A 16,306-nucleotide genomic window follows, 5' to 3' on the forward strand; every position below is an offset into this window, starting at 1 on the left:
TCATTAAAAAGAGTCATCTACGTGTCCAGCTACTTCCTTCAGGGTACCATATATTAATTCTCATTTTCTGTTCGTCTTAATGAACTACGTGTCTTTACAAAGTAGCGTTTGATGATATTATTAATTACAAACGACTTACAAAACTCTACTCTAATTTTCCCAAAGTTATATAAAGTTTCGTCCTTCCTGAAAATGATACGGAATCATTGTTGTAACAAAGGGTGATCAAAAAGTTAACGACTTTAAATCCCCCAACACGATAACATAAAATGATAAAAACTTGCACAACTACGAGTTTTTTTTACGTTATGTATTACATCACGTGCTGAGTTCAAAGAATACAAGACTACAGTTACGCTCTAGTAAATAAATATCTCAGAATTGTGGGCCATGTCGAAGAGAAAATTACACTAAAATAGAAATTTTTATACAAGTTTTGAGCTATTATATTTTTGTTACTGAAAACGTACACTGATTTTAAGATTTATGATATTGAAAATTCTTCGTTAGATTAGGTTTCATTTTATTTACGCACAACTGTGAACCGGTTTGTACATACATTCAAAATCATGCGGATCGTTTGCTTACCGTATCGTTTCACAAACGATTATTTCAATTAGAAATTTCGAAATATGGAATTAAATTTATGTTATCAAAGGAAACAAAGTCAGTTGTTTGGTTTTTTACATTAAACATAATATTGTTTTTATCTATTTAACATGAAGGACAATGAATTTTAATCATTGATATAGGATTAGGTTGTTATTTCGAATCTAATTCCAATTTTAATCATTAGAAAATTTTCAAGTGGATTATTTGTTGACATATTATCGTTTATTAATAATTATGTTGATTATAAAACGTGTTTCTGATTCTCAGTTAGGTTCAAATTTTAGATTACAATTTTAAAATATTCAGTTTATACAATCTGTTTGTTAGAAGTAAAGCACAAAGCTACACAATGAGCTATTTGAAATCCAGATTTTCGCGTTGTTAATCCGTAGACATGCTGTTGTACAACAACTGAATAATACATTTTAAAAGGTGCTTATATTTGTGCTCGAATATTTATGATTCAGAATTCATAGACATTTCTTCAGTATGGCAAATTAGCTTAACTTAGCATAGATTTTCGAGATTTAGCTATTTATCATAACTTTACATCGAACACATTTTGATTAACAACACCTTTTCGACAGTTAATTATTTCAAATAAAACATTTTATTGTAACAACGTGAAGTGTGTACTATTTCCATTTCACCCTCCATCAACAAATTTATTTAACACGCTTCAACAACTGTATGTATTTAGTTTTTTCTCAGAATTGGCGAACATTGGAAAAAGAACCGTTCTCCAGTTTTTACTTTCTCACAAAAAAAAAATGACAGCAGAACAAATTATGACCACTGTAATAACCTTTGTTTGTCTTTTTAAATTTCGCGCAAAGCTACACGAGAGCTATCTGCGCTAGATGTCCCTAATTTAGCAGTGTCAGACTAGAGGGAAAGCGGTTAGTCATCACCACCCACTGCCAACTGTTGGACTATTTTTTTTTCAACGAATAACGGGATTGACCGTTACATAACGCCCCCACGGCTAAAAAGGTAAGCATATTTGATGTGACGGGGATTCGAACTCGCAACCCTTAGATTACAACACTTGTTAAGTAGTAAATAGTTTCTGAAAACCAACGTCATCTCAGCCTTAATTTTTTTAAGCACAATGTTGTCCTGTCGAAATAATTTCTTAACTTATAAAATATTTTTAAAAGTAGGTTAATACAGGTGTTTTCAAGACTATATTAGGTGGCGTACTAAACAATAAACTCTAAAAGCTGAAAGATAACTTAGTTCAAAACATCTGTTTAGGATGCTGCTTTAGGTAGTAAAGTTTATGCCAATATCGAGAATAGAATGAATATGTCCTTCTGATAAAACAAAAAGAGGAAAAAAAAGAAAAAATAATCTAGAAATTATAAAGGAATCATAAATATGTATAAGTCTAAAAAGAGTATTGAGGCTTCATACGTTTTTTGACATTGTTTTAATGTGTATTTACTAACATCCTTCTAGTTTATGGCAAACATAAAATGAATAGTATACAAAAATGATTACTCGGTGTAAAAGGTAAGCCCTCAGCTAAACGTATTTTGTGTCGTTTAAACTCAGCGGTAGGTTACAGTAAAATACCAGAACTTATACGAGAATTATCAAGTGCTACTCAATATATACTAGTTTGTTTGTTTTTTCAAAATTCGCACAAAGCTACTAGAGGGCTATCTGTGCAAGCCGTCCCTAATTTAGCAGTGTAAGACTAGAGGGAAGACAATTAGTCATCACCACCAACTCTTGGACTACTCTTTCACCAACGAATAGTGGGATTGATCGCACATTATAACGCCCCCACGGCTGAAAAGGTGAGCATGTTTGATATGACGGGGATTCGAACGCCCTAGCCACTCCGGGCCAGATCCATGAAACCCAACCCATAATTTAAAAACGCTAAGCACGACCCGTATATTATAGGGGCAGTCACACGTATGATTAAGTATATTATTGTAATCAACACGATGGAACAATAATATCAAACACGTTTATATTTATTAGGTCTTTCATAAACATATAATTATTTATGTTATTTATTACCTTGCTAGAGAAGGTTAGCACCAATCAATGCACAGATTTCCCAATCTCCAATTGTGGAGTCCTGCCGTTCAGATTTGTCAGTACACAGTGTAGGTGACGTGCGCCGCCCATAGATCCAAATCATTAATAAAAGTAACATTTTTTACAAATATAGTTTACACGAAATGTTGTAATTTATACGACAGTTGAATAATCACGCATTTATAAATAGGCTACAATTGTTTACAATGTTTTATAAGTTTGTTTCGTGGCATAACATGCACAATACTATGTATACCAGCTAAACTAATTTTAAAAAATCATACTTTTGAAACTCTTTACTGATATTTTGTTGCAAAAGCGCATTTTTTCTGTTCATTAAGTTGTCTCGTAGACAACTGGTATTTTTTCTATAATAAACTCGCTCCTTTGTTTACTAGTTTGTCAAATTTTTTTTGAAATTTTGTAAATTAACGTTAGTGTGATCTTCAAACAAACAAAATATACAAAACGTTCTTTAATAATAACCTTAAACAATTCATCAAAGCCCAAAAGACGTAGCACACAGTGTTTTTGATGTACTTGTTCTGTCGTGCTAATTATTAGGAACATGTAGGTTTAATTATGACTTCAGGTACATCTTATTCAATACGTTTATTACTTTGAAACCCGCACGGTTTATAGAACACGCACATAATCTGACATTCCGATTAATTAAAAAGAAGGGGAGAAGAGGGGCAGAATTCAACTGCTGAAATAGTTTATGAAAAACCAAAACTTCAACCAACAGTGCACGAGAAAAAACACAAAAACTTCCAGGAATATTTGACACGTTCTGGGCGCATGAGGGGGAAAATGTGTCATAAACAAAAATATGTTGACAGTTCTATGGTAGCTTGGCGATAACTTTGAAGGCTTATAACAGCCAATTCAGGATTCAATCCCTGCATCGCGGGTTCAAATCCTGGTCGCACCAAACATGTTCGTCCTCTCAGCCGTGGGGACGTTATAATGTGACGGTCAATCCCACTATTCGTTGGTAAAAGAGTAGCCCAAGAGTTGGCGGTAGGTGGTGATGACTAGTTGCCTTCCATTTAGTCTTACACTGCTAAATTACGGAGGGATAACGCAGATAGCCCTCGAGTAGCTTTGCGCGAAATTAAAAAAACAAACCAAACCGAACTTCAAGTCTCACACTGATAAATTAGGGATGACTAGCGCAGATAGACTTCCTGTAGCTATGGGCAAAATTCAGAAAACACACAAACAGATCAAGAAATTTAAAAATCCCTACAATTAACACAACACAAATAGGTTATTGGGAAGTTTCGTGCTTAACAACAAACAAGCAAAATATGAAGACGCATTAGAATTAATTAAAAATTACTTGACGAAATAAGTAGCATTAACTATACTCTTCAAAAAAAGAAACGCAAAAGGCAAAATTTGAGATATATTGTTAACAAGTTTATTCCGGGTAGTTCTGTATGACATGTGTGAAACTTTGCACATTCACTGCTGAACATCCTAAGTCTGCAAAAGCGAAGTCCACGCTCACTAGCTGAAGTTTAACGTCACTCAACGTCAATAACGAGTATGCCCCCGTGAACATCAATAACTGCTTGGCATCTCCTGCCCATGGAAGCGATGAGATGACGAATCACATCCTGTGGAATGGCTGTCCACTCAGCCTGCAAAGCTGTTGCAAGCTGAGGTAAAGTCTGCGGTTGAGGTTGTCGCCGTCGCAGACGTCGGTCCAACTCGTCCCAAAGATGTTCGATGGGGTTTAAATCTGGTGATCTGGAGGGCCAGGGAAGAACGTTGATGTTGTGGTGTCTCAAGAAGACAGTGGTGAGTCGGGCTGTGTGAGAACGGGCGTTGTCATGTTGAAAAACGTCGTTGACGTTCACCATGATGATGCCCATGGGCACATGGGGCCTAAGAATCTCGTCGACGGGTGTGTACGGTCTGATCGGAAATCCTACGCAGCCCTGGTATGGTTGAGGCAGTAGACGTCGCAGTGGTGGTCCTATTCCGAAGGTGACGTAACCGGATGTAGCGATCTTGTGCGGGCGTGGTCACACGAGGTCTGCCAGATCGTGGACGGTCACAAGTTGATCCATGTTGTTGGTGACAATTCCATAGCCTTGTGATGGTGTTTGGGTGGACATTCACACTTCTGGCAACATTTGATTGAAATTCGCCTGCTTCCAAGCGACCAATGGCGTTGTCGCGTTGTGCTTCAGTCAGTCTTGGCGTAACTGTATTGCGTGTCGGTGGCTTAACACTGAGCTATGGAAACCGAGAACCCGTCACTTTTATAGGAATTTTGCACATGTTGCACTTGCAGAACATGCAAATCTCTCAAACAAATTTATTGGACACGAATGCGTTTGGCGAAAAATCCGATGTTTTCCTCCGTTTTCAAAGTGCACAACTTTTATTGTCACTTTGGTCTGACAATCAGTGCCTTAACACGTGTAACATCACATACTCTGAGCTTGTAACGTTATTACATATATTTTTCTTTAAAATAACAAAAATATCCCTTTTGCGTTTCTTTTTTTTAAGAGTATATATAATATATGAATTGAAACAAATTCAGCAATGAAATATTTTTGTAAGTATTTAATAAAATAATTTCTCGGCTTGTAATTACCAACGGGAATACACACAGCAGATGACTGATGTCTTTATTAAATACAAGACATCCCGTTTTTGCTGACTAATTCGTAGATGGCGTTTTTTTAATTTAAAGTTTGTGCCATTTTTCATATCTCATAGGAATAGAAAAAAAGGTTGAGAGTTCAAAATTAAAACGTATATTCTAACAGAGAAGTACCCCGCTGGTACAGCGGGAAGCCTACGGATTTACAACGCTAAAATCAGGGGTTCTATTTCCCTCGGTGGATTCAGCACATAGCCCAACGTGGCTTTGCTATAAGAAAACCCAAAAATCTAACAGAGAATGATTACATAACCTTGCCAGTCCTCTACACTAAACTTGAACGTGCATGTAACAGATTAAGTAAATAAACACAAAGCAATACACGAGTAATTTTGTTTAATAAGTGACGAATGATTTATAATTTTTACCAATATTAAGGCATTACTCACTATTTTTCAAAATCAACGCGATAAGCGTTGTGGTACGTTGTCAATAAAAAACCGGAAATGAAATCAGTAAGTTTTCCTATCTGCATTATTCACAGAATATTCTGAATCAGGCATCTGAATCCCTATAATTTTTCTTGTTTTGTTGACCCCAGTGGGATAGTGATGAATCTGCAGACTGACGCTGTTAGAAACCGAGTTTCCAAACTCGTGGTGGGCCAAGCACAGATAGCCCATTGTGTAGCTTTGTGTTTAATTCCAAAGAAACCTCTTTGTCACATTACAAACAATTTTAGTTAAGTTCTGCGACTAAAGAACTAATAACATCCACTTTTATCTCAGGCCGATGTTCTATGACATATCAGCATCACAAAAATGAAATAAACCTTCGTTTTACGTGCAAGTCATAGCAAAACGCTTACTAGTACAAATGTGAACAAGTACCCTACTTAATTTCATTATAATAATAGTACTAACTTAGTATATTTAAATATATATGTTGTTATTATTAAAGGGGTATTCCGCCTTTCACATAGATATATATATATATATATCTACTGTATCTGAAAATATTATATCTGATTCTTTATATGTGTTTGTTAAAGAATCTAATTATGTGATAAGAACTATAAAAATAAATATAAAATGTGGAACTTCTTAATGTCACGTATTCCATGGATAACACCACAAACGTTAGGATGCGCTCCAGCTCGCCCGGTTACTCTGGATAACTGGTATTTATAAAATGGGGAAGCATAAATAATACAGTTAAACAATTACAGTGAAGGAGCATAACAATACAGTGGCCTTTTACGAAACTCGAAAAACAACTATTTTACTTTTTTTTTTTCACCATTGGTCACTAGAAGAAATTGCGGTTGTATATCGGCCTATACTGTGGAGCAGTTGTATTCATGCATTTTAAAGGTATATCTTTTAATAACAGCATTAAATAGTTTTGTCTCCACCCTGATTTTCATTCATTCTCCTCACTCTTGATTTGGTGGAAGGATGGAAGGTTTACTTGAAAGACCGTTAGCACTACGTCTTCTACAAGGTATTGTCAAGGTTTAATGCTCATAAATTACTGAAGGGAAATGTCTTCATAGTGTCCCATTCCTGAACTATGTGACCATTACTTTGTTGTTTCCCTCCCTTTTTGTTTTATTATTGGATCCTTATAAAGGTTTAAGAATCTGATGCAAATATAATCTTAATTAAACATATTGCTAGTATATCCATATTTCTTGAGCTTGGCAATGTTTTCTATTCTGAAGTGAACTGGGTTTGTATAAGGTCATAGGTAACGGTAGACCAAATCCGCAGACAACGAAATTCCTCAGAAGTCACGGAATCTACAGGCTTCCCGAAATTTTTAATAACTTTTGACGATAATTAATAAGTTTTCCCTAAGTTTAATCAAGCTAGTTAATCAACTCGAATTTAGTAAAAGGAACATCGATCAAAAAAATAAAAAACGTATAATCCTAATCTTCACCTCTTGTTACTTTTACACACAGTAAGAGTAATAAGTCACTTATACAGTTTACTCCAGCAAGTTTGTTTTTGTTGCCATAATCAATAGACATACAAGAAGACGTACTTTAGTCGTTTGTAAACCAAATTACTATGTTTTGATGTTTGTCAGCTTCTACACTGTTGTACAAGATTATTTGTTATGCACGGAAAATTATGTTTCTATACGTTTATTTGCATTATGCTGGCAAAAATGTTTGATACATTAAAATGAAAGACTTTTTACCCATTGTTTGTTGAATACGAGTATATCTACTTGATTTACATTTTTATAATAACTTACTAGTTTTGCAAATATTAAACACGGAAGATGCACTATATAAAACACTGCAGATTTTCTATGTTTCCACAACGTTTCGGCAGATTTTTACACACAGATATGGGCAACCACAATTCATAGCATTGTGCAATACATAAATACAGAGTTTTCTTTTTAGCTAGGTTCAGCATGGCCAGGTGGTTAAGGCATTCGACTCGTAATTCGCAGGTTCGAATCCAGGTTGCACAAAACATGCTCGCCCTTTCAGCCGTGGAGGCGTTATAATGTCAATCCCACTATTCGTTGGTAAAAGAGTAGCTCAAGAATTGGCGATGGGTGGTGATGACTAATTGCCTTCCCTTTAGTCTTACACTGCTAAATTAGGGACGGCTAGCGCAGATAGCCCTCGAGTAGCTTTGCGCGAAATTAAAAAACAACCAAAAAATAAACCTTATGTTAGTTTCATGGATCTTGATTAGATCAAGTTAAAGCTTCTCGTGTATTACTTAATGTGTCAACTTTACATCTTATATTCAAATCAACTAAGTCCACCTATTACACAAATAAATTTACTTTTTATATAAGGGATGATATTCGATTGAAGCACATTCTTTAAAGAGAATATTATTCTTCCTGCTTTTTAAATACCAAATAATAAAAATGAGTGAGTCCTGTACTTTTCATATTGTCTATTAAGCAGGTGCATAATTTTTCTCTTTTTACTCTTACGTATTTCAAATCTAGATTTTTTTGCAAGTCAGTAATGTCGCAACATTTTCCTCTGAGGGTATTTATTGGTAGCTGCATTTTTTTTTAAATGCTAGAGAAAGATCGACGTTCTGAATTTATTTTGCACTAACTTCTGTTTCAGTCGCATCAAAATAAATTGTTTGAAAGTGAAAATTATCAGATTCAAATCTAAGGAAAAAATATAATCACTATATATGTATTTTATGCTCGCATTTAAGATCGCTTACATAGAAATGATACAAAGGCTTTTTTAATAAAGCTAAAATCTTTGTTTTCTGAACAGGATTTTTCATTGGAGATACGAATTGAAATTACAACTTCATTTGCAAAATAAATATTTTTTTAATTATAAATAACACTCACATGCCTAGAAAATGAATCGCAATGGAGGCCATCATTTTAACTCTTCGTCTTTCATATCCTTTGCTTTGAAATAGAAAATATATATATATGTAGTTACCTTAATGGGTTTGCTTTGGTTTGGTTTAAATTTCGCGCAAAGCTACACGAGGACTAGCTGCGCTTTCGTTTTGAATTTTGCGCAAAGCTGCTCTAGGGCTATCTGCTCTAGCCATTCATAGTTTACACTCGGATTACGAGTCGAATGCCTTAACACGCTTGGCCATGCCGGGCCCACATATAAGGACATTTACATCTCCCAAGAGTTAGATTGATCTGTATCGGTAGGATTCGGGTAATCCACGTTTTGGGAACGATTTCTAAGTCAAACCAAAAACGAGTTTAATGTTGTATTCCAACTAGACAGTGGTAATCATGTAAAGCATTCAGGCTTTAAAACAAGTTCAAATATAACCTGAAATATTTACACTGTAAATAGCACTTACGCATTAGCTTCGAAGCTGCTGTCTTAGCTGCACTGAAGATACTTAAAAGGCCAATATTATTAATGTTATCCCTCATTGAATGTCAGGACTTCGTTTATTTAAGTTAATGGTTTGTGAATGAATAGTGAAATATATTTTTTATATAACATTTACTGAGAGAATAGTTTATCTCCATACGTTACATCATACAACAACCGTAATTCTAATTTGTTTGTTTTTGAATTTCGCGTAAGGTTATACGAAAGCTAACTGCGCTAGCAGTCCATAATTTAGCAGTGTAAGACAAGAGAGAAGGCAGCTGGTCATCATCACCCACCACCATCTCTTGGACTACTCTTTTACCAACGAATAGTGGGATTGATCGTAGCATAACGTCTCAACGGCTGAAAGGCCGAAAATGTTTGGTGTGATGGATATTCGAACCCACGACCCTTAAACAACTGGCCATACCGGGACACTGAAAATCGAATCTTATGTAATCATTACTCCGAAAGAATAAATTTCTCTTAGAGCCAATGATGCCTTGAAAAAATCTAACTTCAACAGTAAGTTGAGCTAGGTTTCTGAAAGTGCAATTTTGTGTCACAGAGTACCATATATAAATCATACATTTAACACCCAGTATATTGCTCAGAAACTAATAATACCTCGAAATATGAGCACTACAGGTACAATCCAGAAAACAATACATAGGACTTTCATTATAATACGTACGCATTTGATTGATAAAACAAAAGGAAGTGTAACGTGCGAAACTATCAACATTTCCACCTTTTACCATGAAAGATTGTAACTTAATTCAATCAGCTATAAATTTTGCATGCAAAAACTGAAAGCCATGTAATGAATTAGATATCATCGCTGGAAGGCAAAGTAAATAAAATTTTAGAAGATCCGAGTCGTAAATAATCGCAATATTTTATCAATAGTTTCTCAGCTGCATTTGAATTCTACAGTTTAACAGTCCGGTTTTGCGTTCTACCAACCTGTGTCGCAATTATTATGTCTACTTTCCATTCTTATTTGCTTGTGTTGTATTGGGCATAAATAACATTACAAACTTATTCCTTAAATCTGTATTTTGCTTTTACTTCCTCATAGGTAACTGTGATGAAAAAATTAACACACAGAATCATAAAAAAATCAAGCAGAATCCAAAGGACCCCAAAACTAGAGAGCTTTCGAAGAATTGATCATTCTTTTTCGGGAGTAGAAAAAGTATAGGTAACTAACTATTTTCTTCGATTTCATTCTTTGTTGTTTTACAGTCTTTTTTTGTGCTGGCTAATGAACTTAAGTTGTTTGTTTTAGCGCCATAAGCTATCTACGCTCTGTCCATCTCGAAGTACTGAATCCTGAGTTTTAGTGTTTAAGTGCAAAAAATTACCATTGACTCACTAGGAAACTTTAAAATTGATTGTGGAGTAATGACACTTCATAACTCGAGCCATATCTAGCAGCAGGTGCTTGCATAGATCTACTTCCTTATTTCCTCAAATAAAGAATATCTTGTTGAAAAAGGTAAGATTGAAAATTTCCCTGAAATTGAAACTTAGTCATGGCAGTGTGATTTGCACTTTCCATGCGACATGATGGTTCACTTGAATAATTTGAATACAATGCTTCAGGAAAGGTGTAAAATAATAAGCGAGCAATCACAGTCTATTCATGAATTTCAATTACAGCTAAACCTCCTTGAGGAACAATTACAAAAGAATGATTTGACACATTTTGCAAAGTTGAATAGTTTTCTAGAAAATAATAAAGACTGATTTCTCTGATGCTAAAGATGATCTTTATGTAAGCTGGATCACAAATCTACGTTTTTCTGAATTTAAAAATTTGAAATTGATATTTGAATTTTTGCATGATCCATTTCAATTTGATTTGGGAACTTTCAGTAAGGAAATTACATCTTTTTGTCTTTGGATAAGTGTGAATTTGAAGACGAGATGCTTACCCTGCAAAGTGTAGAACACACAAAAGGTAAACAAAAATGTTCTATCAGAGAGATGTGGCTCACTATTCTGATAAATGAGTCTTCTAAGTTTAAATAAAGATAGCAATTTCAAAATTATTTTCCATGTTTGGAACTACATGGGTGTTTGGAACCCATGGCTATCAAGATTTTTTTAATAGATAAAACATCTGAGTATGTGGTGGTGATATTCATGACTCTTGGCAAGCCATGCCTATCAAGATATCCTTATATGAATGAAATATTGTGTATGGGTTATTGGTACTTACATTTCAAGCAATGACTCTTTTCTCTAAAGAGTTCATATATTAAAAGGAAAAATTCTGTATGAAAATTTTAACTGTAAGAGTTTAATTTTTGTAAAGCACAACTTCATACAACAGGCTATGTGTGTTTTGCCCATCATGTTTACAGAAATTTAATGTTTTGCATATATGAACAAATATGTTAGCACAAATGTGTGCTCATTTTAAATAGTTATTACATGCATAAAATTAGTTTTAAAAATTTGGATATACTCATTACAAAATTCTAAACTTTATACAGAAACAAATAAAAAGAATTTACTGGAAATTTTATAGAACTCTAATGATTGTCTTAAAAGCTTTCCAGAAATAGTTGAGATATGAAATACCTGAAACATTGAAAATTTGATAGAGATGAAGAAAATATTTCACATCATTGTCAAAAAAATAACTTAATTCATGTTTATGACTATTGTAAAATTTCAAGTTATTCCAACTGTGGATAGTCTTGGAGTACTAAGAAAACAAGCACGAATAAAAAAAAAAAAGTAACATAATAGAAGTGAGGAAAATAGAACATTATAATCTAAACAAAGTCCTTGGTTGTTTTTAATTTCTTATAGTGCAAACAAGGTTAAAATATTAAATAGAATTAAAAGACCTATAGCCTTATAAAAAACTAAGAACACAATCAGTCTGAAAAGTATCTTTTCCAGTGACACAATCCAATATCCAAGACAAACGATAAGATGTATCTAAAATTATACCACTGATAATGGCAATAGTAACAACTTGGATAGTTGTGACCTGAATGTCAGCTCATGTATAAAAAAGGTTGGTAAGGAAACTGGTCAATTTTGAGTTATACTCAGACAACTTCCTCTCTCTAATCCTATGAATAGCAACATGACTGAATGAGAATCTAGAAAAACTGAACAGAGATAGATTATAATAAAAAATGAGCTAGTCTTTTCCGCCAAAATGAAATGGGTGAGAACGCACTTTACACAGTCTCAGGGCTTTCAAAGAGTTAAGCCAGTTACTGCAGATTGACAATTAGTGTATCACTTAGCTTCAACATGAACCAGAGCAATGAAAATTGTATACATCTCAGTCGTGAAGCAATAATCCATAAGTGCCTGAATCACAGGCATTAGAAACAGCTAAGGTTAGAAATATAGAGCCTCACATTCCAGTTCAGACAACTTGCTTTGACAATGACAAGCAGACAAAGTAAATATTAAAAAAACAAACTCAGTACATTGCATTATTTCATTTATATGAGTGAAAAAGATACATCAAACAGTTGAAGTTGTGATTTTTCCTGTACTGAAAATGTATTTCTACTAGGTACTTCTCTCCTGTCACAATATTAGTTATTTTCATTCATCACTCCCTCTCTTGAAATCAAGTGATTTCAATGCCTCTTCCATGTGAATCATCATATCATCATGTCACATCTACACCAATAACAAAAATAGTATACTCATGTGATTCCCTCTTTGCATCTCTAATGAGCTACCACTTCAAAGTCTGACAGAAGTACAGGAAGATTGTGAGAAGGAAGGGTGGGAAGTGCGAGTGGAAGAAATTACCTGTTGGAAATACACTTTCAGCAAAGAAAACTTACAATTTCTGATACAGTAATTCCCTCCAGTTATAAGATTAGCTAGAATCCCACATTGAATAGAAGGAGTGGCCAATGCAAGGGAAAGAACATGCATACTCCCAGAAGCATATGAAGGATAAAAATGTATCTCAGGATGTAGTTGGTATAAGTATTTACACTTTTACAAATTAAGCAGAGAACAACATTGCAACTTTCCTAGGTCATCTTCAGGTTAACAAAGACAGAAAATTTTCAAATGACCATTGCCAGGCACATCTTAAGGATGAGAGTATAAACGGGCAAGGGATTGTAGGGGGCATTTCAGTTAGATGTTAGGTTATTAATTAGTATAGATATAAAGGCATTCCTTTATATTGGTTTAATTTTGGTTTTAGTTACCATATAAGTAGGGCTTCTTTGATTTGGAATTGGTTTATATTTGTTTCCCTACTTGATTTGCAGTGTTCAAAAACGTGTGAAGGTTTTTTTGTTGGCAGTTGTTGCATTGTATAAATTATGTTGGTGTTGTGTTTGTTAGTGTAATTTTTACATATTATGGACTTTAGTTTTGTACTTGGTTTTTGAGTAAATATAGTGTTTACTGGAATGTTGTGTTTTAAGTTTTTCCAAACGTTCATTACTTTTCACTGATTTCAGGAACATATGGTATGCAGCAGTATAGGTTTTAGTTTGTTGTATCTCAGGATTTATTGTTATTTGTTTGTTGTTGGTCTAGGTATGTGTGTGTATAATTTTTTCCACGGTTTTTGAAGAAAATTTGAGTGAAGAAGTTTTATTTTGTTAATTTCATCTTTAACTTTATCAGGTGATCATAGTTTCGTGGCTGTGTTTATTTGGTTTCTTAATGTGGAGTTTTTGTTTTGTTTCATGTGCTGAGTCCCAGGGAATGTATAGCCTAGTACAGGATGAAAGATTTTTCTGTGAATTTCTGTTTGAATTGTGTATCAGTTCTAGTGATCTTGAGGTTAAGAAATGCTATTTGGTTAGTTTTTGCCTATTCAGATGTGAACTTAATGTTACGGTATATAGAGATGAACATGGTTGAAAAACTACGTTTGTGTTCTGTAGATGTGAATCTAGCAATTGTATGGTCAACATATCAGTACCAGTATAGTGGTGGATATAAGGCTGAACTGCTCACTTGAAATTCAATCTGTGTTGTAAAAATGTTGGCTATAACTGATGACATGGGATTCCCCATACTTAGCCCATTTATTTGCAGGTAGTTTTGGTTATTGAACATAAAGTTCACTTTAGTGGTAACGAATACTATAAGGGTTGCTAATTGGTTGCTGAGAATGTGTATCAATGGGTTGGGGTCTTGGCTATAAAGTTCTGAAGCTATCTTTCAGGCTTCAGTGGTTGGGACTTCTGTGAAGAGGGATATTACATCAGAACTGGCCATTGAGGTTTTATGATTCAGTTGATTAACACTAGATTTAAAGTTAATAGATAGATATGGATACCTCCATAGATGAATGAGTCAGATCAGAAGATCTGAAGAAGGAAACCTCACCACTTCAGACAATGTATACTCTTTGTCCATCCATCCAGAGTGGAGAAAAAGGATAGAAGCATGTCAAAGAATGAGAGAATTGAGGGAGAATAATTATCTGAACCCTTAAGTAATCACATAAGGAAGAAAAGTGTGTAAACAAAAGTCAAGTCTCATGGTGTAGAGTGGCTAGGGTGCAATGGATCATACCAAGTCAACTACAACCTCAACCCATCCCACTTGAAATCAACATCTTTGTGGGGGTGGAAAGGGTGTGTTTTCTTATAGCAGAGCTGTTTAGGCTATCTGCTGAGCCCACTGAGGGGAATCAAACCTGAGATCAGCATTGCAAATCCGGAGACATACCACTGTACCAGTGGGGGCATAAAAAAGCATGTTTGGTGTGACTGGGATTCGAACCAGCGACCCTTGGATTATGAGTCGAATGCCTTAACACACTTAGCCATACCAGGCCTGGGTGGAAAGGAAGATACCATGTATAGGAATCCACATTGAGAGGAATTTAAGCAAAAATCTTACAATCAGCCATCTTCTAATCACTGACTGCTAACAGCAATTAGAAAGCATCCTCCCATTAGAGATATTTTCAGGATAAAGTATATAGTATATTTAAAACAGTTGCAACATCAAAAACTTCCATAAATTACAAATAAAATTTTGAGCTTTACATAATGTTTAAGTATAAAACATTTCATATACACATCCACATTAAAACAAGTAAATCAGCTTCCTTCTTCATTATTGCAGCAGTCATGATCGGCACTGAGGACTACAACTGTTGCATGCAACAAAAGCAATCAATATTTAGCTCAAGTAATCAATGTGAGACCCAAAACAGTTTTATGAAAACTCCAAGACAAGGTAAGTTCTCTACCGAAAGAAAATTCTACTGCCTTTCAGAGTCATGCCAGACTGCAAATCAATAATGTGTATTTACCCAAGAGCTATTATTAGTGTCAATATTTAAATACTGAAACTTTCATTACTGTGTACATACCAAAAACTTTTCATTCAGTGATAAACAGTTAATCTGTTACTAGCAACAAAAATATTTTATATACACAAAAGTTCAATAGTTGATAACAGCTGTGACCCCTGTTTCACCCTTAAATATGTTCTTTAACTTTAAGTTTGATCCACTAACAATCCTCTTGGTTGGTTCTAAAAGTTCTCAAAATCAAACCACATAATTACAAATTAACTCTTTCACTGCAATATGTCTTGATGCCTACAGCATGATATCTGATGGTACCTATGCATCGTGTCATAGAATCCACAACATACACTAGCTTTCTTCACATATATGAGAGTATTTACCTTACTTAACCCTATAATAGTCATTAGAAGAAACCATAAATTTTTTAGTAAATATACCTCACATAGGTCACACGACAAAGTCATATAACTACTGGATATCTTCAAAAGGAGAATGTGCAGAAAGTTTGGGATAAAACAAAGGCTCTACACTTCTGCAGTTGTATGTCACAATTCAGCATTTATAAACTTCAGAAAAAATAACTGTATAAACAGTTATTTCTTTGTTTTCTACAACATCCTTTTCCCCCTCTAAAATTCTTCCATATTATTAAGACACCTGGATATTTGAATCACTCATTTTGAATATAACATACATTAGAAATGTTAAGGCAGCAAGAATTGAAAAGCTCCACAATTTATCCTAAGTTTTGAATACTGGATGCTTGTAAAAAGGGCACAAATAAATTAACATAACTGAAAACAGTAGGTCAATATAATTTGTAAAGTAATTCCTTTTTTTACTATGACTAAAAATTAAATAAATATGATGC

The 16,306-nt window shown here is 34.3% G+C and overlaps 1 long non-coding RNA gene across 1 annotated transcript in view; it reads left to right on the forward strand.

The window, feature by feature from the left end:
- The window catches only part of LOC143249284 (uncharacterized), a 56,638-nt gene that overhangs the window by 10,031 nt on the left and 30,301 nt on the right, over nucleotides 1-16,306 (forward strand). The gene's annotated exons all lie outside the window — the stretch shown is intronic.

Source organism: Tachypleus tridentatus, chromosome 1, assembly GCF_004210375.1.
Source record: "Tachypleus tridentatus isolate NWPU-2018 chromosome 1, ASM421037v1, whole genome shotgun sequence".
Classification (NCBI taxonomy): domain Eukaryota; kingdom Metazoa; phylum Arthropoda; class Merostomata; order Xiphosura; family Limulidae; genus Tachypleus; species Tachypleus tridentatus.